The sequence below is a fragment of the Tamandua tetradactyla genome, chromosome 1 (genome assembly GCF_023851605.1).
Source record: "Tamandua tetradactyla isolate mTamTet1 chromosome 1, mTamTet1.pri, whole genome shotgun sequence".
NCBI lineage: Eukaryota > Metazoa > Chordata > Mammalia > Pilosa > Myrmecophagidae > Tamandua > Tamandua tetradactyla.
The window spans coordinates 194,212,642-194,239,344 of NC_135327.1; the positions used below are offsets into that span (position 1 = coordinate 194,212,642).

Sequence of the window (26,703 nt, forward strand, 5' to 3'; positions counted from 1 at the left end):
ACCCCCACAGGAACAGAAGTTGAAAGCAAGAGAGCCCAGGAGGAAAAGAACAGCAGATGCCAGCCATGTGACTTCCCAGCTCACAGGTGTGATTCTGACCCATCAACCTTTCTTGGGAGAAGGTAATTTCTTATTGGTGCCTTAATTTGGACACTTTCTCTTCCTTAGAACTGTAAACTTATAACATTAAATTCCCCATTTTAAAAGCCATTCCAGTTCTGATATATCACATTTCAGCAGCTTTCAAACTAACATACTTGGGGAACTCAGAAGCCAGTAACAAGCTTTACCTGCTCATAGAGCCCATTCAGCTAGTGCAAAGGGCCAAATGCGCCCCTTTCCATATGGAAGCCCAAAGCCCTCAGGAGTGTATGAACAAGGAGACAGGGACAAGTAAGCAAGTCAAGCCATGCACCTTACTGCCTCATGCCCAGGTGCCCACATGCCCCACCCACCCTAACTGTGACATGTACCCCCAACCCCCATGCCCCAAGTACCTGCCCACCCCATGACCCAAGCACCTGCGTGCCAGGACCTTGTGTGCCACACACCCGAGCTGCAAACCCCCATGCCCCAAGTGCCCGTGCCTCATGCCCCCACTCCTGCACCTCTGCCATGTGGCCCCCACACCTGCACCCCAACCACCCACCATGCCCTACGCACCTGCTCCCTATCCCCCCAGCCCCTGCCTCCCACCTCCCACACACATGCTCCCCATATACCACATGCCCTGCACACATGTGCACCCATGCTCTAGGCTCCCATGCTCCACGTAAGTGTGGAAACCCTCAGCGCCCCCACACCTGTGCCCCAGCCCCTCATGACTGGTGTACCTGCTCCCCACCCACCCCCATGCTCTGCACCCCACAGGGAAATTTATTGCCCTAAATGTCTAAATTAAAAAAGAACAAAGAGCAAAAAGCAAGGGCTTAATTGCTCATCTGGAGAACCTAGAGAAAGAATAGCAAACTAATCCCAAAGCAAATAGAAGAAGAGAAATAACAAAAATTAAAGAATAAATAAATGAATTGGAGAACAAAAGAACAATAGAAAGAATCAATAAAACTAAAAGACAGCTTTTTGAGAAAATGAATAAAATGAACCCCTAGCTGGGCTGACAAAGAAAAAGAGAGAGAGGATGCAAATAAACAAAATCAGAAATGAGAGCGGGGTCATTACCATAGACCCTGAAGAAATAAAAACAATCATAAGAGGATACTATGAACAACTATATGCCAACAAGCTGGACAACTTAGACGAAATGAACAAATTCCTAGAAACACATGAACAGGCTACACTGACTCGAGAAGAAATAGAAGATCTCAACAAACCAATCACAAGTAAAGAGATTCAGTCATCAAAGATCTTCCTACAAAGAAAAGCCTAGGGCCAGATGGCTTCACAGGGGAATTTTATTAAACATTTCAAAAAGAACTAACACCAATCCTGCTCAAACTTTTCCAAAAAATTTAGGAAAGAGGAACTCCACCTAACTCATTTTATGTAGCTAACATCACTCTAATACCAAAACCAGGTAAAGATGCTGCCAGAAAGGAAAACTGCAGGTCAATCTCCCTAATGAATATAGATGCAAAAATTCTCAACAAAATCTGAGCCAAATCTAATCCAATGACACATGAAAAGAATTATACAACAAGACCAAGTGAGGTTATACCAGGAATGCAGGGGTGGTTCAACACAAGAAAATCAATCAATGTAATACAGCACATTAACAAAAGAAAAATCAGATGATCATCTCAATTGATGCTGAAAAAGCATTTGATAAAATTCAGCATCCTTTTCAGATAAAAATACTTCAAAAGGTAGGAATTGAAGGAAACTTCCTCAATATGATAAAGAACATATATGAAAACCCCTAACCAGCATCATATTCAATGGTGAGGGACTGAAACCTGCTCCCTAAGATTGGGAACAAGACAAGGATATCCTCTGTCATCAATATTATTCAACATTGTACTAGAAGTTCTAGCTATAGCAATCAGGTACAACAAAGAAATAAATGGCATCCAAATAGGAAAGGAAGAAGTAAAGCTTTCATTATTTTCAGATGATATACTATACTTGGAAGATACTGAGAAATCTATGACAAAAGTACTTGTGCTAATAAACAAATTCAGCAAAGTTGGGGGATATAATGATTTATGTCAAAAAACAGCAATGCTTCTACACATAAGCAATGACTTATCTGAGGAGACAATTAAGGAAAAAATTCCATTAAAAATAGTGACCACAAGAATTAAGTATCTAGGAAAACTTAAACGGAGATGAAAAGGACTGGCACACATAAAATTGCTAAAAGAAATTAAAGTAGATTTAAATAGGTGGAAAAATATTCCATGCTCATGAATAGGAAGGTTAAATGTAGTTAAGATGTCATTCCACCCAAATTGATCTACAGATTCAATGCAATGCCAATCAAAATTCCAAAAACCTACTTTGAAGACTTGGAAAAGCTAGTTATCAAATTCATTCAGAAAGGAAAGAGACCTCAAATAGCTAAAATACCCTACAAAAGAAGAATGAGGTGGGAGGAATGACACTTTCTCACTTTAAAGCTTACTATAAAGCCACAGTTGTCAAAACAGCATGGTACTGACACAAAGATAAAAGCATTGACGAATGGAATTGTATGTATCACGAGTATAGATGCGATTATATTGAGCATATAGATGGCTATGGACAAGTGGTCTTCAATAATGCTCCTAAATCCACTGAACTGGGGTAGAATAGTCTTTTCAATAAGTGGACATGAAAGAATTGGATATCAATAGCCAAAAGAATGAAAGAGGACCCCTACCTTAAACCCTATACAAAAATGAATTAAAAATGGATTAAAGTCATAAATGTAATAGCCAGTACCATAAAACTTCTAGAAGAAGATGCAGGAAAACATCTTCTAGATCCAGTAATAGGAGGTAGCTGCTTAACCTTTAAACCTAAAGCACAAGGCAGTGAAAGAAAAAATAGACAAATGGAAACTCCTTAAGATCAAGGGCTTCTGTGCCTCAAAGGACTTTGTCAAAAAGGTGAAGAAATGTGTGTGAAGATTTGTAAATAAAAAATTTTTTTTAACAAGTTGAAGAAGTAGCCGACTCAAAGAGGAAAAATGTTTGGAAGCCACATATTGAATAAAGGCTTGATATCCTATGTACATAAAGAAAGTAAAAGCTCAACAGCAAAAGAACAAAGAACTCAATTATAAAATGGACAAAGGATATGAATAGAGCTTTTTCTAAAGAGCTAATGCAGATTGCTAAAAAGCACATTTTCATTAACTAAAAGGGAAATGCAGATCAAAACTACCATGAGATAGCACCTCACACCTATAAGAATGGTTGCTAATAAACAAAAAAGAAACTAAAATGTTGGAAAGAATGTGGAGAAATTGGAACACTTATTAACTGTTGGTGGGAATGTATAATAGTGCAACCCCCATGGAATACAGTTTGGCAATTCCTCAGAAAACTAAACATTGAGTTGCCCTATGACCCCACAATACCAATACTCAACCTATACCCAGAAGAGCTGAAAATGGTGACACAAACAGACATTTACACACTGATGTTCACAGCGGCACTATTCACAACTGCCAAAAGATGGAAACAATCCAAGTGCCAATTGATGGATGAGTGGATAAACAAAATGTGGTATAAACATATGGTGGAATATTATGCAGCAGTAAAATGAAATGAGGTCCTGACGCATATGACAATGTGGACATATGAGGACATAATGCTGAGTGAAATAAGTCAGACTAAAAAGGATAGATACTACGTGATTTTGCTATTATAACTCTGGTAAAGGTAATCTCAGAGGTTACACTGTAGAATATAGCAGACCTAGAGGTATACAAAAGCTAGAGATGGGGAAGGCTATCCAGTGAGGATGAACCTAAATGTAAGGGAACAGATAGAAGTGATGTAACTAACTAGTGCGAGTATAAGTAATATTGCCATATTGAAGGTGAATATGATTGAAAGGGGATGTATAGTGCCAGGTAACCCATTAAACAAATCTGTTATTATAAATAAGTTCTCATATGAACTATTTCAAAGGTCTGATATTGGAAAAAGAGTCAATAGTAGAAGAGTGTAGGGGGTGTTCTAGTTTGCTAGCTGCTAGAATGCAATATGCCAGAAATGAATGGCTTTTTAAAAAGGGGAATTTAATAATTTGCTAGTTTACAATTCTAAGGCTGAGAAAATGTCCCAATTAAAACAAGTCTATAGAAATGTCCAATCTAAGGTATCCAGGGAAAGATACCTCGGTTCAAGAAGGCCAGTGATGTTCAGCATTTCTCTCTCAGCTGGAAGGGTATATGGCAAACGTGGCAGCATCTGCTGGCTTTCTACCCAGGCTTCTTGCTTCATATAGCTCCCCAGGAGGGTTTTCCTTCTTCATCTCCAAAAGTTGCTGGCTGGTGGGCTCTCTGCTTCTTGGTTCTGGGGTGTTCTAGAGCGTTCACCAAAATACTTCTTTTATAGGATTCCAGTAAACTAATTAAGACCCATATAGAATGGGTGGAGACATATCTCCATCTAATCAAATTTAATACCCACAATTGATTAAGTCACACCTCCATGGAGATAACCTAACCAAGTTTCCAACCTATACTGAATAGGGATTAGAAAAAACGGTTGCTCCCACAAGATTGGTTAGTATTAAAACATGGCTTTTCTAGGGTACATAAATCCTTTCAAACTGGCATGGGGGGAACTAAAAATGCAGGCTATGGCTGATACTTAACAGAAAACATCAACAGTACCACAGCACTAACAGGGGCAACTGATTGGGGGAAGAGACAAGTGATAAGGGGTAGTTTTGATTTGATATTTGGTGATGCTATGTTTGTCTGTTCTTTGTCACTATGGGCCAATGAAATTGTCTAAAATTTAGAGTTCTGCTGATTGTGCAACCAAGTGAGGATACTGTAAGACAAGGTTTGTTTTTTTTGGACATTATCCATGATGCCCAATAAATAAAGGGAGCAGAGGGTGCAATGACTGTGAATCAGAATGGTGAACTGTGATACATTTATATGATGGAATATGGTACAGCTATGAAAAGAAAGGATGTCAAGAGGTAAGCAACACACTGAATAAACTTTGGGGACAGTATGTTGTGGAAAATAAGCCAGAAACAAAAGAACAAATATGCGAAGGTTTCTAGAAAATACTTACAAGAAAATTGGAGCCTAGACTGTAAACCCTTATAATAGAAGCCACACTTAATCTGAAGTTGTGTGTTTCTAGAATCTGAGACACTGAGTTATACGTGTATAAACTGGTATTTCCCTGGAACTTTGAGTAACTCTGTGACACCTAAGACCCAGAAATAGAGCTCTGCAGTCCTGAAATTTAGTATAGCTATATATAATAGCAGTTAAAGTAACTGAAAAAGAGATCAGACCTCAGTTATAGTTAGAAACAAAGCCAATCTGGATGGATCTAAGTTAAATCAGAATACAAAGAAAAGATCTTAGTATGTACTCTAGACCTTCACCTACTTTATGAGACCAAAGGCAGAGAGGTTTATTATGTCTACAACCAAAACTGTCTATAACACATAATCTAAATCAACCTATTTGGATAGCTCATTTAAACTGCTCAAACACCTGGAGTCCAGAACAGGAACAAGGCCTTATAATTCTGGGTAGCTTAATGTAATACCAGGATACATCTCAGATTACAGTGGGCTGATAATTAAAAGGCATTGGGAGAGTCACTTGAGGGTCTGAAGTGAAGCATATATATATATATATGGAACTACTGAACTTTCCCATCTGGGAAACCCTGAGTACTGCCTCAACCAATGGAGACTCCCAAGGAAATAGGCCAGGCCCTTGATTTTAAAGCTTGCTATTAGGAAACTTATTTCTGTAGTGGAGAAGTTAATACTACCCATGGTGAGGCCTAAGAGTTGCTTCCAGGAAACCTCATTTGTTGCTCAGATGTGGCCACTCTCTCTCTCTAAGCCCAATTCTGCAAGGAAAATCATTGCCCTCCCCCACACATGGGTCATGACATTCAGGGGTAAGAGTCTCCCAAACAACATGGGGCATGACTCCCGGGGATGAGCCTGGCCCTGGCACAGTGTGGCTGAAAATGCCTCTGGACCAAAAAGGGGGAAAAAAAGTGTGATAAAATAAGGCATCAGTGGCCAAGAGAGGGATCAAATGGATTTAAGAGGCTATTCTGGAGGCTACTCTTATTTAAGCTTCAGTTATTTGGTGTTAATTGCTATGGTTTGCTATGCCCTAATTAACATTAGTCCTTTTAAATCTTAAGAGCACCTAGGGCTTGAACTGAGACTGTATAAAAGTTGCATGCACTGTCTACTTTCCTGGAACCTATAATTCCCAAAGTGTTCCTAGGACAGATAAATCCTGAAACTCAGACGGACCAGCCTTTACATGATTATCAATTCATTACATCTCCCTATCCTTTGGTGTTAACACCACTTCTTGGCATGGAAGTCAGAATGGGCATTGCCTGGGGATACCTGTAGTTCGGGAGAAGGATTGGAGGGGGAGTCATAATAGAGAAGATAGGAATTTAACAAACAGTATGACTGCTGAATCATGATATTAAAATTCCTTCTAGCCTCCAGTGTTTTGGAGTAGGTAGAAGGAAAAATCAGAACTAGTGAATAGTAACCCATAACAAACTCTGAAATCTGTTCTGTAACTACTTGTTGAAGTGTACTTTGAAAATTACTGCTTTTTCTTCCTTTGCTAGTATAATGATATATTTCACAATAAAAACATTAAAAATACACTAAAGGCATACAACAGCAGATTTGAACAGGCAAAAGAAAGAATCAGTGAACTAGGAGACAAGACAACCAAAATCAGTCAGAAGAACAGGTAGAGAATGGAAGAGAAAACATTGAGTAATGTCTCAGAGATCTGAGTAGACAGCATGAAGTGCATCAACATATGTATCATCAGTGTCTCTGCTGGCATGAATCTATTATGTACTCCAGAAAAAACTATGTTCTTTTAATTCATCCCTGTAAGTGCAGAACTATTGTGAGTGGGACTTCTGTTTAGGTTGTTTCCACGGAGATGTGACCCAGCCTATTCAAGTTGGGTCTTAATCCTTTACTGGACTCCTTTAAGAGAACTCATGGAGAGAGAGAATTCAGAAAGAAAATGCAATGGGAGAAGTTGAGAGAGAAAAAAAGCGAAGAGACATTTTTGAGGCAGCCACTGAAACCAGAACCAGGAGTGAAGGGCCAACAGACATTGCCATGTGACAGAGGAACCCTGGGTGTCAGTGGTCTTTTCTCAGCAAAGATATCTCCCTCTTGATGCCTCAATTTTGACATTTTCAAGGCCTTAGAACTGTAAATTTATAATCTAATAAATATCTTTTGTAAAAGCCAATCCATTTCTGGTAAACTGCATTCTGACAGCTTTAACAAACCAAACAGATTCAGATACCAGAGAAGTAGGGTGCTATGATTTGCAAATATCAAAAATGCTGAAACAGCTTGATAAATGGATAAGGGAAAGATTCTGGGAGAATTGTGGGGCACTTGATAGGAAAGGCCTAGATGACTTTGAAGAGATATATTGGTAGAAATATGGACTCTGAAGATATTTCTGATATCTTCAGAAATGTGCTAGTTTGAAGGGATTTATGTAGCCTAGAAAAGCCATGTTTTAATCCTAAGCAATATTGTGGGAGCAACCATTTCTTCTAATCCTTATTCAGTACTATAGGTTGGAAACTTGATTAGCTTCTCTCCATGGAGATGTGGCTCAATTGTGGGTATTAAACTTGATTAGATGGAGAGGTGTCTCCATCCATTCTACCTGAGTCTTGATTAGTTTACCAGAATCCTATAAAAGAAGAAGTATTTTGGAGAAAGCTTCAGAATGCTACAGAGCTACAAAGCAGAGAGTCCACCAGTCAGCAATCTTTGGAGATTCTGAGAGAGCAGAAAATGCCACAGAACCACGAAGCAGAGAGTCCGCCAGCCAGCAATTTTTGGAGATGAAGAAAGAAAATGTTCCCAGGGAGCTGGAGAGGAAGTTAGCAGGTGATGCCATGTTCACTATGTGCCTTTCCAGATGAGAGAGAAACCCTGACTGTGTTTACCATGTGCCTTTCCACTTGAGAGAGAAACTCTGAACTTGGAATCTATCCCAAGATGTCTTAGATTGGACATTTCTATAGACTTGCTTTAATTGGGACATTTTCATGGCATTAGAGCTGTAAACTTGTAACTTATTAAATTCCCCTTTTTAACACGTCATTCCATTTCTGGTATATTGCGTTCTAGCAGCTAGCAAACTAGAACAATACCATAGACAGAAATGATAAATCTTGTCATTGCAAACTGAAAGAAAGGTGACCCTTGTTTTAAAATGGCAGAGAATCTGGCAAATATATGTCCTGGTGTTGGATGGAAGATAGAATTTGAAAGTGATAAGCTTGAATATCTAGCTGAGGACATTTCTAAACTAAATGTGGAAAATGCAGCCTGGCTTCTCCTTGCAGCTTATAGGAAAATGTGAAAGGAAAGGGATAAGGTGAGAACTGAACTCTTCAGTACAAAGGAACCAGATAATTGATGGTCTGGAAAATTCTGGACTTCCAGAAAGTGAGACCCCAGAGAATAGAGCCCCATCTGAGGATTTAACCAGTCAGCCATGTCAGGACAAGTCAGCATCAGAAATTAAATTACCCTTAAAGGATCTATGGAAATTCCTGTTATCTGATAGCTGGGACCCCTGTTTGCTGCATGGAAATCTGAAAAGTTGTTGCAAGATCTGTTTGAATGGAACCACTTCCAGTGTGGACTAAAAGGAACAAACTGAAGGAAAAATTACTTCAAAGGCAGTACCATGGAAACTGAGGTCTGGGGCCAAGAAATCTTGGGCAAGGAAAGCAAACCCACCCATGCACATGGAAAGGGTGAGTTTGCCCTTGAGTTTACAGAGGGTGGACCTTCTTGTTGTTCAGGAAGACTGACCACCCCAGGCTCTCAGATGCTTGGAGAATTGAGAGGAGCTGGGTCTCCCCATTATTCAAGAAAAGTTGCTGCCCCGGGCCTCAGAGAGGGTGAGGCATATTCCCCAGGGATTGGGAAGTACCTGACCACCATCCCACTGTTCTAAGGGGCTTGAGCATGTGCCCCGGAGATAGCAGAGAGTCTGGGTACTTCTCCAATGCTTGAAGATAGTGGAGCTGAGAACAAGGTGGTCTCCCCAATGCTTGGAGAAGTTGAACCCTCATCCCAGTGTTTGGAGAGAGAAGGCAACTGCATAAGCCATTGGAGTTAATAAAAATTAACTCAAAATGGATCACAGACATTAATATAAGAATTGGGGCTCTAAAACTCCCAGAATAAAATTTAGGGAAGCATCTTCAGGATCATGTGTTATGCAATGCACCCAAAAGTACAAGCAACAAAAGAAAAAATAGATAAATGGGACCTCTTCAATAGTAAAAACTTTTGTGCATCAAAAGACCTTGTCATCAAAGTGAAAAAACAACCTACTCAATGGAAGAAAATATTTGAAAGCCACATATCCAATATCCAGAATATATGAAGAAATCCTACAAGTCAATGTAACAACAAATTACCCAATTAAAAAATAGGCAAAAGACTTGAATAGATATTTCTCCAAAGAGGATATACAAACATCTAAAAAAAAGTATGAAAAGATGCTCAAAATCACTAGCTATTAAGCATATGCAACTCAAAACCACAAGATGTCATTTCACACCTACTAGAATGGCCTCTATAAAATAAAAATCAGAAAACTACAAGTGTTGAAGAGGACATGGAGAAATAGGAACACTCATTCACTGCTGATGGGAATGCAAAATGGTACACCCTCTGTGGAAGACAATTTGGCAATTTCTCAGGAAGCTAACTGTGGAATTACCATATAACCCCACAACTATATATATATGGTAGCCCCACATTTTCAACATAATTAATAGCACTGAAATAGATATATATTTGGATGTGAGTAAAAGGGACAATGTTAGATTGAATATATGGTAAAAGAATAAAATTTTTAAAAAGTCTATAGTAACAGAAACAGTATAAAATAGTGTTAAATAGTAAACACATTGTTTACAGTAAACCCTAAGTTAAAACATGGACTATGGTTTACAGTATAACTATAAAAAATGTGCTAGCAATTGTTAAAAATGTTCCACATCAATGCAAGTTGTTAATAATAAGGTGATGTATGGGAATCCTGTATTTTCTGCATGATTGTTCTGTAAAACCACAACTTCTCCAACAAAGGGGAAAAATCAATGGGCCATAGATGTGAGGGTTTACTTCAAACTCTCAATTTGGTTCTGTGCAGGTTTGAAAGGATGTATGTCCCCTAGAAAAGCCATGTTTTAATCAAAACCCCATTTCATAAAGGCAGAATAATTCCTATTCAATACTGTATGTTTGAAACTGTAATCAGAACATCTCCTTGGAGATGTAATTTAATCAAGAGTGGTTGTTAAGATGGATTAGGTGATGACATGTCTCCACCCATTTGGGTGGGTCTTGATTGGTTTACTGAAGTCTTATAAAAGAGGAAAAATTTTGGAGAATGAGAGTCAGAGAGAGCAGAGCAGAATGACATATCCACGAGAAGCAGAGTCCACCAGCCAGAAACCTTTGGAAATGAAGAAGGAAAATGTCTCCCAGGGACACTTCATGAAATAGGAAGCCAGGAGAAGAAGCTAGCAGATGATGCCATGTCTGCCATGTGTCATTCCAGATGAAAGAGGATCCCTGACCGTGTTCACATGTGCCTTTCCAGATGAGAGAGAAACTGTGACTGTGTTCCCCATGTGCCTTCTCACTTGAGAGAGGAACCCTGAACTTCATTGATCTTCTTGAACCAAGGTATCTTTCCCTGGATGCCTTTGATTGGACATTTCTATAGACTTGTTTTAATTGGGACATTTTCTCGGCCTTAGAACTGTAAACTAGCAACTCATTAAATTCCCCTTTTTAAAAGCCATTCTGTTTCTGGTATATTGCATTCTGGCAGCAAGCAAACTAGAACAGATTCCGTTGGTTGATGTGTCTGTCCTTGTGTCAGTACCATGCTATTTTGATAACAGTACCTTTAGTAATGAGTTATAAAATCAGGAAGTGTGAGTCTTCCAAATTTGTTCTTATATTTTAAGTTTCTTTTGGTTATTCAAGGCCTCTTACCCTTCCATATACATCTGATGCAATCATTTCTGCAAGAAGGTTATTGGAATTTTAATGGAATTGTATTGAATCTTCAAATAACTTTGGGTAGAAGAATTAAGATCATAATAACATTTAGTTTTCCAATTCATGACATGGAATGTCCTACCACTTACTTGGTCTTGTTTTCTTTTAGCAGTGTTTTGTAGTTTTCTACATATAAGGACTTTGCATCCTTTGTTAAATTTATTCCTAGATATTTATTATTTTAGTTGCTACTGAAAATGGATTTTTTCCTCAATTTCCTCAACAGATTGTTCATCACTGAATGAACATAAAAGTATAGAAACACTACTGAATTTTTGTGTTGACCTTGTACCTTACCACTTTACCGAACTAATTCATTAGCTCTAATAGCTTTGTTGTGGTTTTTCAGGATTTTCTAAATGTTTGATCATATCTGAAAATAGGAAGAGTTTTATTTTTTGTTCCAATTTGTATGGTTTTTATGTGTGTTTTTTTTTGCCTAATTGTTTTGGCTAGAACTTTCAATGCAATGCTGAATAACTGTGGTGACACTGGGCATCCTTGTCTTGTTCTTGCTCTTAGAGGGAAAGCTTTCAGTCTCTCATCATTGAGTCTGATGTTACCTGTGAGTTTTCCACATATGCACTTTATTATGTTGAGGAAGTTTCCTTTTATTCCTAGTTTTCTTAGTATTTTTTATCAAGAAGTGTTGGTGGATTTTGTCAAATGCGTTTCAGCATCAATTGAAATGATCATGTGTTTTTCTCTATTATTCTATTAATGCAGTAGATTGTTAGTTGATTTTCTTATATTGAACCACCCTTGCATATCTGGAATAAATCCTACTTGATTATGGTGTATAATTCCTTTAATGTGCAGTTGGATTTGGTTTGCTTTTATTTTATCAAGGATTTTTTTTCATCCATATTCATAGGGAAATTGGTCTGAATTTTATTTTCTTGTGATATCTTTACCTGACTTTGGTATTATGTTGGTCTCATAAAATGAGTGGGGAAGTGTTTCCTCCTGTTCAAGTTTTTTTGAAGAGTTTGAGCTAGATTGGCATTAATTCTTCACAGAATGTTTGGTAAAATTCACAAAGAACCAACATTTTTGTTGTTGATGCTCTCCATTGCTTTTTTTTTTCTCTCCATTTCCTTTATTTCCACTTTAATCTTTGTTATTTCCTTCTTTCTGTTCACTTTGGGGTTAGTTTTCTCTTCTTTTTATAGATCCTCCAGTTGTGATATTAGGTCTCAATTTTGAGATCTTTCTTCTTTTTAAATATAGGTATTTAGAGCTGTAAATTTCCCTCTCAGCACTGTCTTTGCTGCATCCATAAGTATCTGTATGTTGTGTTTTTTATTTGCCTCAACATAGTTCCTAATTTTCCTTGTGATTTCTTCTTCAACCCACTGGTTATTTAAGAATGCATTGTTTAATTTCCATATATTTATGAATTTTCTAGTTCTACCTCTTCTAGCTTCATTCCATTGTGGTCAGAGAAGATACATTATGTGATTTCAATATTTTTTAATTTATTGAGACTCTTTTGTGACATAACATATGGTCTACCCTAGATAATGGTCCATGTGCCTTAGAGAAGAATGTATACTGTGCTGTTGTTGGGTGAAATGTTCTATATATGTCTGTTAGGTCCAGTTGGTTTATAGAATCATTCAAGTCTTCTATTTTCTTATTGACTCTCTGTCTAGATGTTCTATCCATTACAGAAAGTGGTATATTGAAGTCTTCTACAATTAATGGAGAATAATCTATTTCTCCCTTTAAATATGCATTTGCTTCATATAATTTGGGGCTCTGCTTTTAGGTACATTTATATTTATAACTGTTATGTCTTCTTGTTGAACTTATCCCTTTATCAGTATAATAGTGACCATCTTTTTCCCTCATAACAGTTTTTTACTTAAAGTCTATTTTATCTGCTATTAATTTAGCTACCCCAGTCCTCTTTTGGTTACTATATACATAGTATATTTTTCCCATCATTTCACTTTCAACCCCTTTGCGTCTTTTAATTTATGGTCAGTCTCTTGTTAAAACATATAATTAGATCATGCTTTTTTATCCATTCTACCAATCTCTGATTTTGACTGGAGAGTTTAATCCGTTTACATTTAGAGTAACTACTGACAATGCAAGATTTTCATCTGCCAATTTCCTATGCTGTCTCTGTAAGTCATACTTTTAGACTCTCAATTCTTCTATTAATATCTATTCTCATATTTATTTTGTTTTATGTATTGTAGCATTTTGAGCCTCTTATTGTGGGTTTGTGTATATATTTTTCATATATTTTCTTTGTGGTTACTGCAGGACTTAAATTTAACATCTTAAATCTTTAACAATCATGTTTGATTTAATAACAACTTAATTTCAATAGAATACCTATACATTTTCCTATACCCCTCAGTTGCCCCACTTTTTGTTGTACTTCGTTCAGTTTTTATCTTTACACATTGTATGTCCACGACCACAGATTTAGCATTACTTTTTATGTATTTGCATTTCAGAAACTGTAAAAAGTAAAAAGTGAAATTATATAACAAAAAAAATACTGTACAATAGAACTGACACTTAAAATTGCCTATAATTACTGGAGGTATTTGTGACATGTCAATCTATTGTCTAGTGTCCTTTCCTTTCAGTCTGAAGAACTCTTAACATTGCTCATAGAGTAGTTCTGATGGTGATGAATTCCTTCAACTTTTGCTTTTTCTGGGAATATCTTAATCTCTCCCTCATTTTTGAAAGGAAGTCACGATAGATATAAAATTCCTGGTCAGTGATCATTTTCTTACAGCACTTTAAATATTCTTGCCTCCATGGTTTACAAAAAGAAATTGGAACTTAATCTTACTGGACATCCCTTGTACATAACATGTTGCTTTTCTCTTGAAACTTTCAGAATTCTCCTTGACCTTGTCATTTGACAGCATCACCACTATGTATCTGAGCATAATTCTCTTTGAGTTTATACCTTTTTGGGTTCTTGGACTTCTTGAATGTGCATATGCAAGTCTTTTATTAAATTTGGAAAGTGTTCTGCTATCATTTCTTTGAATATTCCTTCTGTCTTTTTCTTTCTTCTCCTTGTGGTGTCCCACAGATCTCTTAGGCTCTATTCACTTTTCTCATTTTTTTTTCTGATCCTAAGCCTGAATTGTTTATCTTGTCTTCAAACTCACTGCTTCTTTCTTCTTCCAGATCCCATCTGCTGTTGATAACCATTAGGCAATTTTTCATTTCAGTTACTGAGATCTAAAACTCCAGTATTTCTGTTTGGTTCCTTTTTAAAATTTCTACCTCTTTATTGAGGTTCTCATATTGTTCACTCATTACTTTCCTGATTCCTTTAGTTCTTTTTTCATGTTTTCCTTTATCTTCTTGAGCATTCTGAGGATCATTTTTAAGCATTTTTGTTTGGTATGGCCAAGATCTGGGCTTCTTCATTGCCAGTTTCTGGATTTTACTTTTTTCATTTGGATAGGCCATCATTTCTTATTTCCTTGTTTGTCTTGTAATCTTTTGTTGCATTCATTTTAATATTTTTAAATATTTTAATATTTTTAAGTCTTACTCTGGGAAATAGTCCCTGAGTTGCATATTCCTTAAGTTTGTATCCAACTAGTGATAGGACAGAGATTTCTTAATTGCTAGGAGCTAACAAAACCCAACAAACCCAAAGCAAGAAACATCTCTCACTATCATTACAAGTTGGCTCTGCTTTGGCAGGTGTTCTCCTTCAGAGTTTAGTCCTCCTATCAAGAAGATTAGCCCAAAGCAAATATGAAGGGGCAGGGTCTTTCTGAGCCTGAATCTTGCCCTGGGCTCTTGCTTGCACATGGTCTTAGAAATTCTCCCATTTACAGGAATTCATATGCCCCCTCACCTCCCAATACAACAGATTTTCTCTCCCTCCCAGGTGCTCTATAGTATGACTTAAAGAAGGTACACATTTGGCCCAAGCAACTTTGACTTAATTGTTTCTAGCACTGCTTTAGCTTCTTCAAGCTGTTTCTGCCTGTAGAGCAAATTCTGGGAGAACAAGCCAGACAGGAGTTTCCTGGTTCAGGATTTCAGGCTGCCACCTGATAGACTGGCACCAACACAGAGCCATCCTATATGTGTTGCTCTGCTCTTTCCAGCACAGGGCCAGGCACCCACAATGGGAGCACACGCTGGCTCTGCATTGTACCGTGTACCAAGGAAGCGGGGTGGGGGGGAGTATCCAACAAGGTCAACATGAGCTTCTTTTACCATTTTTTTAGGCTATATTTTCTTGAAGTGGCATTCACACAGTTAGTGCAACCCTTTAGCTTCAAGACTTCTGCCAGTTTTCACTAGCTGTCAAAAATTCTGTGAGGATACAGCACACTGAAGCATCTTAAATTGCCATCTTAGGCAAACTGGAATCCCAGATAATTTTATTTTGCTTTTTAAAAAAGCACAATCCCAACTGTCCATGCCACCTAAACAAGAAAAACTTTTATCTGAAAAGAAATTGATTCCATCAGGAATACCAAACAGGCCCCTGAAGATAGTTTCCTGACTGTCATAATCTCCCTCCTCCCCTGCTGTTGAAGCTGACAAACTAGGTTCCAGCAGCTGGGCTGGTGGTCTCACAGTAAAGGGGCATCCTATTATAGATTGAATTTTGTACTCTCAAAAAGTATGTTCTTAATCTTTATCTGCATTCTTATGGGTGCAAACCCATTCATAAATACAGACTTTGGGGGATGTTATTTTGAGTTAAGGTGTGGCCAATTAAGGTGTATTAATCTACATTACTAAAGGCCTTATAAGTAGAAACCAGGAGTCCAGAAAATCCACAGAGAGAAACCAGGAGTCGGTGAAATCTGGAAGAGTAGATACTAGGAAAGATAGATCCCCATGTGATTGAAGGCAGAGAGGCAAGCCAAGGAACCCCATGGGTTGCAGCAAGCTACCACCAAAATGCTACAGACTTCGAGGAGAAAGCAAACTCTGCCAATACCTTGGTGTTGGACTTTAAGCCTTTCAAACCATGAGCTAATAAATTCCTGTGGTTAACCCAACCCACTGTGTGGTATTTGTCATAGCATCCTAACACACTAAGATAAGCCCTAATTTAGAAGCCCTGGCCTTACTTTGGTGATTCCAGTGGCTTTCTTGTTTTGAATAGATTTTATATCTCTGCAGAACCAAGACAGCTGTTCCTCACAATGATTCTGCCCCTCATCCACTAACCAGCCCAAGTATGTGATCGTGATGTTCTTCCAATTGCTAGAAAGTAAGAAGAGAATCGTGAAGGAAGTTGTATTAGTTGATCTGGGGGGCTCAAACTGTTGAAAAATACTCTGGTTAATTTAAGAAAAGAAGAAACTTATTGGAAATATGTCACAGAGTTGCTAGCATGCAGAACAAGGCTTGGATATTTCAGAGATTCTGAAACAGGAACCAAAACAAAAATTTCACAACAAAGCCAGAGTGGTCAGGGTATCCATTTGCATAGTACAGAACCAGTCATTCTGGAGCTTTGACCCTTTTCCAACACACAAATTCCAGGAATACAGCATCTGCATAACCCAGCCTGTGTCAGGGTCTCCCCATTCCTTGGTCATAGAAGGGACCAAATTCCACCCCATCCCACCCCCCAGACTGTACTCAAGGAAAAAGGTAGTTTTTCAAGGAAATATGGGGATATCGTTAGGAAGGAGAACACAAACACAAAAAACTCCCATATTGTCCATCCCATCAGCTATTACTGAGACATTTGCATTCAGAAATTAAATAGTAATGGTTACTATATTTGTAATACAAAAATAGGCATTATATTAATCTATACAGGATTAAAGGACCTCTTTCTCATTCTGTGCTCCCTGTGTTGCAGTTGTTCAAATGAGCTATACAGATAGGTTGAATTTGATTATGCACTACAGAAAATTTCAGTTCCAGATCAAATAAACCTTTCTTCCATTGGACTCAAAGAGTATGTGTAGTTCTAAAATACAGATACTGTCTTCCTTACCCCTATATTACGAATTACTTTAACCCCAACCTGTTCGGCATCATTCTTATCTCTAAATATCAGGTTATATATATAAAACAGCCTTTCAAAATCCAGAAATAAAAATCACCACTCCAGACTTAATGTGTCTGCTCTAAAAGCTTACAATCTAGGCCCCTGTTTTCTTATAAGCATTTTCTAATTTTCTAAGGCGGCCATACCATTGTTGTTCTTTTATTTCTGGCTTATTTTGTCCCCCAAAATGTCCCACATATTCATTCACATTGTTGCATGCCCCATGACATTGTTCCTTTTGTAGTAGCACAGCCTTCTTAAGTATACACCACCGTTCGCCATTCTACTTCTCCGACAGTGCATCCTTCAGCCACTTTCATTCACTGGGCATCATGTATAGTGCCCAAAGTCCACAGTCCATCAACATTCTCAATTTTAGATAATTTCATTGTTCCCAAGAGACAGAAAACCAATAAATACACCCTCACCAAATAGGAAATCTAAATCTCTTAACGCTTGTCCCTTACCCCATGATTTACCTCTGCTGTTGCCGTGGCAGTGCTGATGTTTCCTTTTGAACATAGCTCATAGCATGCAATAGCAGTTTTCCCCCTGTACCCTGGACTTAAACACTCTTTATACAAGAATCATATCTTTGAAGTAATTCTTATAAGAACTCATTCATATTTCTAGTGTGAGTCAGTGGGACACATAGGTCTGTACAACCCCTTTCAATCTTGTCCATCGTCATTGTTCTAGTTTGCTAGCTGCTGGAATGCAATATACCAGAAATGGAATGGCTTTTAAAGGGGGAATTTATTGAGTTGCTAGTTTACAGTTCTAAGGCCGAGAAAATGTCCCAATTAAAACAAGTCTAAAGAAATGTCCAATCAAAGGCATCTAGGCAAAGATACCTTGGTTCAAGAAGGCCGATGAAGTTCAGGGTTTCTCTCTCAAGTGAGAAGGCACATGGTGAACACATTCAGGGCTTCTCTCTCAGCTGGAAGGGCACATGGCAAACACAGCGTCATCTGCTAGCTTTCTCTCCTGGCTTCCTATTTCATGAAGCTCCCCGGGAGGTGTCTTCCTTCTTCATCTCCAAAGGTCGCTGGCTGGTGGACTCTGATTTGTAGTGTTGTTCTCTCTGAATCTCTGAATCTCTCTCTCCAAATGTTTCCTCGTTTATAGGACTTCAGAAACTAATCAAGACCCACTCAAATGGGTGGAGGCATGTCATCTGCTAATCCAGTTTAACAACCATTCTTAACTAAATCACATCAACCAGGGAGATGATCTCATCACAGTTTCAAATATACAGTATTGAATAGGGATTAGTCTACTTTTAAGAAATGAGATTTATATTAAAACATGGCTTTTCTTAGGGGGCACACTTCCTTTCAAACCAGCACAGTCATTATGGTAATATTACTTCTAGACCCACTAGGGAATCACCTTCGCTCCTATCCCCTTACATTGGAGTTCAACCTCATTAGCTAACGGTTCACCCATCTCTAGCTTCTATGTGTCTCTAAGTCCCCTATATCCTGTATTATAAGTCTCTGATTATATCTTTATGCTGGTCATAAAAGTGGAATCATACAGTATCTGGCTTTTTGTGTCTGGCTAATGTTGCTCAGCATTATGTCCTCAAGGCTCATTCATCTTGTCATGTGCTTCAGGACATCAATTTGTCTTACTGCTGCATAATATTACATCATATATATATATATATATATTTTTATCTTACACTGACGACATCTGCCAAATATCTTTCAACTAACTATCAAGGCTGTTTCTCATATTACAAAGCTCAATTTATTTTGGGGTAGAAACAAAAAATATAGGCCACCACAGACATTCAAAATAATAAAGACGCCAAAGTTACATGTGTTCATGCATACCTGCATGCAGGCATGTGTGTGTATACATGCTTGTGTTTGTGCATGCATGCACATGCATGAGATTTAAATGTAAGAAAAAAGCATTGGAGATACTACCAATATTAAACCATATATGGAGAAACAGGATCTTGGAACTGCAGCCATGACAGAGGCTGATGTCAATCCAAAAGCCTATCCTCTCACAGATGCCCACCTCACCAAGTAACTACTGGGCCTCGTTCAGCAATCATGTAACTGCAAGCAGCTTTGTAAAGGAGCCAATGAGGCCACCAAAACCCTTAACAGAGGCATCTCTAAGTCCACAGTGATCACTGTAGACGCTAAGCCCCTGGAGATCACCCTGCACCTCACACTGTTATGTGAAGACAAGAATGTGCTTTACTTGCTTGTACGCTCCAAGCAGGCCCTAGGGTCAGCCTGTGGAATCTCCAGGCCCATCACTGACTGCTTTGTCACCATCAAAGAAGGCTCACAGCTGAAGCAACAGATTCAGTCCATTCAGCAGTCCATTGAGAGGCTCTTAGTGTAAATCTGTGGTCTCTGCCACACTCTCTCCACTGACTGCTCCCCCTGGGTAGTCTATCATATATCGTCTGTATTAGCATGTAGTGTCTTCAGCTACTTTTTTATTATTATAAAATACTGTAGTCCTGGGGGAAAAAAATATTTATATATACATGTAGGTAGACTTTGGTAACTAGTAACCATCCCCCAGGGCTCTATCTCACAAAGCAGAGAGAGCCCTTGAATCTAAATATTTTATCAACTCTGCCACCATTCCCTGCATATTGGGAAAGAAACTCCCAACAGGCTAAAGTGAGGACAAGGTATAGTAACATGCCTTTCAAATTTGAGGAGTGGCATCACTGAAGTGGTATTTCATACAAGAGATGGGGAAATTGTGAACCTAACTGGAATGTTAATTTGACAATTTAGCCCTTGTTCTCAATAGTCTCCATCATTCAAAACAGCCAGAGATGAGTCTTTAGTGCAGTCATGGGAAAGTCTTCAATTTCCATCTGTGTCTGGGGAAGAGAATATAGACGCTTGAGCTTTCTGATGTATGTCTTTATGTTGTCCAGGGCTGGTAGATTCAGCTCCTTCACTAGCCTTGGCCCTTCATACTGCTCTATGACAAGAACTGGACCCTAGAAGTTTTGACCTTCAATAGGAACTTTATTTCAGGAAAGAGTAATATTCAAAATATTTAACCACTGTTACAGTACAGTATAGACTGACCAATCAGAATAGATGCCAGGCATTAACAATAAACAACCATTAAATGCCTACCAGATGAATAATCAGCCTCCGTTATCCACATGTGATCAATCACTCAGTAAATTTGCCACTGAAGTCTATGGGCTGTCAGATTATCAGCCTTGAATAACCAACTGAATTTCCACTCTCTTCAATCCCAGCCAAGACTGAAAACCAATCCTACACCAGTCCCATTTTCTTTAGGATCTTTTACCTCCAACCCTCTTCCAATTGTTGTACAGCCAAGGTACAATGTTACAGAAATGCAATTGGATCTGTCTACTAACACAGATAAGACAATCCTTGTCCTAGTGTCAGGAAACACACAGCACTGAAGGAAAAGCTTTAAGGTGCAGTCTCATAAAATAGGCAGGACCCAAGGGAACCCAGGCAGCCAGAATGTCAGGCAAGGTTAGAGAGAATTGCTGCTGCTGTCCCCGCTGGACAATGCTAGCACTCTGCCAACCCTGGAATAAATTATAAACTGTACCTGCTTCTGCATGTCACTCAGTCTATATGCCCAGACTGATAGTATGAGTTGAGGGAATCTAGTTGACCAAAACTCCAGGGGAACAACAGGAAAGTGAGCTTTGATTTTGGCTTCTGAGGCTTCAAACAGAGCTATATCTTTCACCAAGGCTCACACAATTGGGGATCCTCAAAGTATGGAAAGAGGGATCAAAGGCTGGGAGGGAGGAGTGAGGAAAGAGAAAACGGTAAAAGAAACACACACACATACACACACAAGAGCAATGTCCACCAAAGAAAAGTGAGATATGAGTGAGATTGAAGTAGATTAGGAGATCTGGTCTGGGAAATTTGACCCATTCCTCCTCTCTTCTCTCCTTGTAGGACAATGCAGCATTATGAACCCAGGAAGTGAAAAGAAACCATTGTTCCAACACCAAGTTCAATGAGCAAACATATATGCAGATTAGAAGCACCTGAATTTGAACCAGAGACCTCTTGATCCTTTGTCAAATGTGCTACCCCAAACAATTAGTGCTCTCTAATAAGTATGTCTCAATTCTGATTTTTTAATACAGTAGGTTGCATAATTACACATGGCCTGCCACGTATATAGCAAGACTGCACCACTGCTAGCTGTCAGCCTCCTACCATGCCCACACTTCATTCCCTACCTTCTCCCACCTTCCCCATAATTTCCCACCTTTACAGCCCAGCATCCTACTTTCCCTCAGTACTAGCTTGAAAAATCATTTGTTTACCACCAGAATGTTGCTTAGAATCATCCAGTGATATCAGTACCAAAATAATTTCCCAGCCACTCAAAATCATTGGCTGTTGAAATAAGCTTAGCAAGAAAGTGTGCCTCCCCAAAATAAAAATTCCCGGAACCCTCTATAGTCCTACTAAATCAAATGTCTTATGTAATCTGTATTTTTACAGATTTACATAAGTAATTTTGATGCACAATCAGGCTGTATAACAACTGATTTAAAGTGTCCTTCCATAATACAAACTTTAAAGAGCAATTACGGGAACTTCTACAGCACACACACAACCCATTAATGACAAGACAATGATTCGTGCCTAGTGAAAGAAACCACCTGAAAAAGGATATATTAGGAGGGAGAATGACTATGAACATGCTAAGCTAAATAACTGTAGTGTAGAGTGCTTAGTCAAGAAACCAATTCCATATTTGGAAGACAAGATATTAGGAGGCTACACCTACATTTGAACCAAGGACCTCTTGACTGGCAGTCAAATGCTCTACCCTTGATCTACAACCCATTACCTAGTAGTAATTCCTCCTTAGCATATTTCACCTGTGCTGCCATACCCATGCATTTGATGTGTAGTGTAAATTGTATTCATTGCTACTCAGCATATGAAAACTGGCAGAACAAGAAACTGACAGACTCACCACAGACTGACCCTGTTCTGGCTATGTTCATCCTTCCATTTCCCAGACAGCCCTCACTTGTCTGATAGACACTTTTCCACTCTGTAGCCACAATCTGAACTCCTTTAATAAACTGAAGCCTCCTCTCCACTCACTTGTAACTGGTGGGGATTAGAGAGCATGGTAGATGTAAGAATCATGGTTGAATAGGTTAGCTATTTCCACAATAATGCTTCACAACAAATCATCACAAAATTCAGTTGCATACAACAACAAGCATTTATTCTCATGTTTATAGGCCAGCTTGGCTACTGATTAGCTTTAGGCTCTACTTCTAGCTATAGGTCCTTCTGAGCTTGGCTCCTCTTTCTTTTAGGGTTGGGTTTAGGTCTGCTCCATGTATGCTCATTCTGGAGTCCAGGTTAGAGTAGCAGGTAACAGATGGAAGATCCCCTCCTGCCTGTGGCAGAAATGCCAAGGGAAAGCCCAACTGTGCAAGCATATTTCAAGCCTCTGCTAGAGTCATGTGGGTTAACATTCCAATGATCAAAGCTAGTCACAGAACCAAGACCTAAATTAAGGGGGAGGGAAGTATATTCCACCTTAATGGATGGATTGAAAAGTCTTGTGGCAAAGGGCACAGATAGAGTAGTAGAGAAGAATTGGGGCCAATAATTTAATCTGCTATGATTCTTCAAAATATACTCACTTCCATCTCAGAGCCTCCGATACTTTATTCAACCAAACTTGAAGCCCAGGATCTTGTGATCAACATTAGATCCAGGTGAAGCTCCTCTTGATCCAGAAACCTACAAACCAAAAAGGCAAGGTATCTACCCCAACACATCCAAAATATAATGGTGGTACAATGGATTTACTGCACTAAATACTTTACATTTAAAAACTGGGCATATGGAAAGCTCATATAGCCACAGAAACTGGTTCATAGAAATCCTGAAATCATACTTTGCAAAAGTGGCCATGTCTCCCTTTTGGCTTTTATTATAGCAGAAGCCCCTCTTGAGAGACCAATTTCAGTATCTGACAGCTTTTCCATAAGAATGCTGCATAACAAATCCCTGCAAAACTCAGTAGCACACAACAATAAGCATGTTTATAGGCCAGCTTGGCTACTGATCAGCTTTGGGCTCTACTTCTAGCTATAGGTTCTTCTGGGCTTGGCTCCTCTGTTTTTTAGGGTTGGGTTTAGGTCTGCTCCATGTATGCTCATTCTGGAGTCCAGGTTAGACTCCAGTATGGAATGTTCCTTGAATAGGCCCTCTTTCTGATCCATGGAGTGGCTCCCTATTCCACTGTTCTTGACTCTTCCCTCCACTCCTGGGAGGTCTTCTTTTTCCATTCTCCTCTTTTGCAATTTCTAAAGAGATTATTGGAAAATATGTCCTTTTGGTGGCTTAGCAGTCCCCTCAGTTTGCTTCTCATCTATAGGAAGTTGGAGGCCCAAAGATCTTTTTATTTCTCAAATAGTCTCAGTCTCTTTTAGTGCAGGCTGTTAGTGCTTTCATCAATATAGCTCACTCAAGAACTTTGTGGGTCTCCTATACATTTGATTTCAAGTGACAAAAGCCACATCCACAGTTATTTTTGATACATACCTCCCCCAGCTCAGTTACAAATATTTGGGTATATCACATTTCTGTGTTACATACCCTTAATCCTTCTAGGAACACTTTTGTTCAATTAAGAGGATCTATCTGGCATTACCTTATTTCTTTCGGTGCTCTTAACAAAGGGCATTACAACCACACCCTTGATTTGGTCTGTTCCCTGAGGCCATCTTTTACTGTAAAGCTCTAGATTTAATCTTTTTCCTAAGATGGGGCAGTAACAGCCTCCTTTTTCTTTTAGAAAGAACAGTTTCCTTTTTTTAATCACATCATTTTTAGGCTATCTATATCACCTCTAAATTCTGATTACAAGCCAGCCAGTTCTCTGTTGAACTCAAATCTATTTTACAGTATCTTATCAAAAGCAGCCTGTAACAAATAGCTCACACATTTAACATTTTGCCTTGGAATATCCTTCCCCAAGTCTACTTGGGGAATTCCTCAAGTATATTTACTTCCTTCCAGATTATCATGGGCCACGATTTTTCCTCACCATTTTCTCAGCTGACAATAACAGATTTCCTTCCTACCCACCAGGGCATCATGAAGTCACTTCCATGTATCAGACTTTCATTTCAATAGGAGCCCCCTGTTAGATATCAATTTTTTTTTTTTTTTTTTTTTTTTTACATGGGCAGGCACCGGGAAACGACGAACCCGGGTCCTCTGGCATGGCAGGTGAGCATTCTTGCCTGCTAAGCCACTGTGGCCTGCCCTAGATATCAATTTTTGTACTTGTTAGGTTTTCTCACAATAATGTTGCATATCAAATCATCCCCGAAATCAGTGGCACACAACAATAAAATCTGCTAATCTAGGCTGGGTCTGGCTATGTGGCTCTGCTTCAAGGTGCAGGTCTAGCTGGCCTTGGCTCTGCATGCAAAGTGGGCTCACAGTCAGACCATGTGTGTTCACTATGGGGCCCAGGCTGAAAGGGCAGCCTTTTTCAGGGAGACGGTATCTCAGGGTAATGGTGGAAGTGCCAGAGGGCGAGCAAAACCTTGCAGGCTGATTTGAACCCTCTGTTTACATCACCTCTGCTAACATTCCATTGGCCAAAGCAAGTCACATAGTGTGCCAATTGTCAGTTTATTAACCCTGAGCTCCAAATTCACCCTTCCATACCAGAGCTGTGAAAATGGACTGAATTCTTAAAGGATTTCTCCTCTAACAGTGAGCACAATGTTAATGTATTAACCTTTTTCAATAGACAGTGCTAGAGAGATACTACAGGAGGAAGAGGGCTTCTCTTCCTAACTCCCACTGCATATTTCTGCTATCTTACCTGGCTTCTGCTGCACTGTTGGTCAGTGGCGTGGGTGGGTCCAAGGCATAAACACAGAGAATAAAGTCTCTAGGCAATCTCAAAGCCCTGGTCAGGTTGATGACCATCTTTCTGTCCCCGTCCCCACCCCTAGTGTGGACACTATGCTCCCAGCCTCGTGCCTACAACAGTGCCCCAACTCCTTCTATGTGCTGGCTACCAGTGCTGGCTTGTCTCTGACCTGGAACTTTGTTTTCCATGTCCCACCCTCCCTATGTGGGCACTGCACGCTACAGGTCTCACTTGTAAGGGCTCACCTCTACGTTGCTTCTGCTTCCCTGGAGACTGTGACCAGCTCAAGCTGGGGCAACTCAGAAAGTGGGCTGCAATCGCACCTTCTTCAACAAGATCTGAACCCTAATCTCTGGGAGGGGTCCCCTTTCCAAATTTGTCCTTGCTTGGGTACTCTCCCTCACTAGAGTATCCTTTAGAATTTTCTTTATATCTTTATAGTTACTCTCCTTTCATACCTTAATAATTCTTCATACTAAACTTCCCCTGTTTAAATAACCATGTGGTCTTTGTCTCCTGATAGGCCCAAATTGATAGATATGGTCAAGCCCACAGTAAAAGTGGGGAGAACACACACATCTCTGGAAGAGAAACTGAAAAGACACAAGGCAAGAGGTGTGGACACAAGTATGGGGTGAAAAACTGGAGCTAAATAATTCAGTCCACCATATATCAAAACACTAGGAGAGAGAATTTAGTTGAAAAAATAAACACAATCTGAGGAAATGTAGAGATTAAGGTAACTATAGTCAATTTTAGTATGTAAAATACTAGGTCAAGATTAAAAACTTGACAGGGGGCACCCGGATTTGAACCAGGGACCTCTTGATCTGCAGTCAAATGCTCTACCCCTGAGCCATACCCCCATGATAAAAGAAAGGCCTTCTTAATCTACTTCACCTGCATAACCACACCCAAGAATTCTACAGCGTGCAATAAATTCTATTCATTGTTACACAGCCTACAGAATCTGGCAGAACCAGAAACAGGCAAATTCACCAGAAATTGACCCTTTTTTCACCATGAACTCACCCTTCCATTCCCCCAGAGACCCCTTTCTTGTCTCATAGGCACTTCCCTCTCTGAAGCCATAAGAAAATATTTCATTTTCATTCAGTTTAACATCAGTGCTTTGTGTCAGGAAGGCACTAGATTTAAGAACAAAGGCCAGAACCCTTCCTGCATACTTCCTTCCCTATTTCTTTAGCACCATCTCCTCTGACCCATCCTCAGCACCCCCACTCCTCCCCACCCTCACCCCTGGCTTTGTCTCATTTTATACTCTCTGCTCTTCTACCCTCTTTCCTGGTCTAGTCTGTGGCTTAGGCAGTTTCTTAGAGGTTTGGCTGAACCCAGGGGACACAGAGCACCAGAGAGGCTGCAGTCCCTAATTCCTTCAAGCAGCAGAACTGAGGACACTAGGACTAGGCATATAGTAGGCTGGTTTGGGAGCCCATAACCCTGGGTCA

At 39.3% G+C, this 26,703-nt stretch overlaps 1 long non-coding RNA gene, 1 other non-coding gene and 1 pseudogene across 4 annotated transcripts in view; 1 reads left to right on the plus strand and 2 right to left on the minus strand.

Annotated features, from left to right (window-relative positions):
* The window catches only part of LOC143687741 (uncharacterized), a 103,768-nt gene extending 77,621 nt beyond the window's left edge, over positions 1 to 26,147 (minus strand). For 2 of the 3 annotated variants that reach the window (XR_013177672.1, XR_013177674.1), the window contains exons 1-2: positions 25,480 to 26,147; positions 22,980 to 23,079 (exon numbers count right to left, since the gene is read on the minus strand). This is a non-coding gene — a long non-coding RNA (uncharacterized LOC143687741). Of the gene's footprint in view, positions 1 to 22,979; positions 23,080 to 25,183; positions 25,199 to 25,479 lie in introns of all 3 variants that reach the window. The other variant, XR_013177673.1, reaches the window with a different exon arrangement.
* LOC143687735 (NHP2-like protein 1 pseudogene) lies at positions 19,286 to 19,672 on the plus strand (annotated as a pseudogene).
* On the minus strand, positions 26,029 to 26,100 carry TRNAC-GCA (transfer RNA cysteine (anticodon GCA)). The gene has a single exon. It is a non-coding gene; the product is annotated as a tRNA-Cys (tRNA).
* Positions 26,148 to 26,703: the final 556 nt, after the last annotated feature.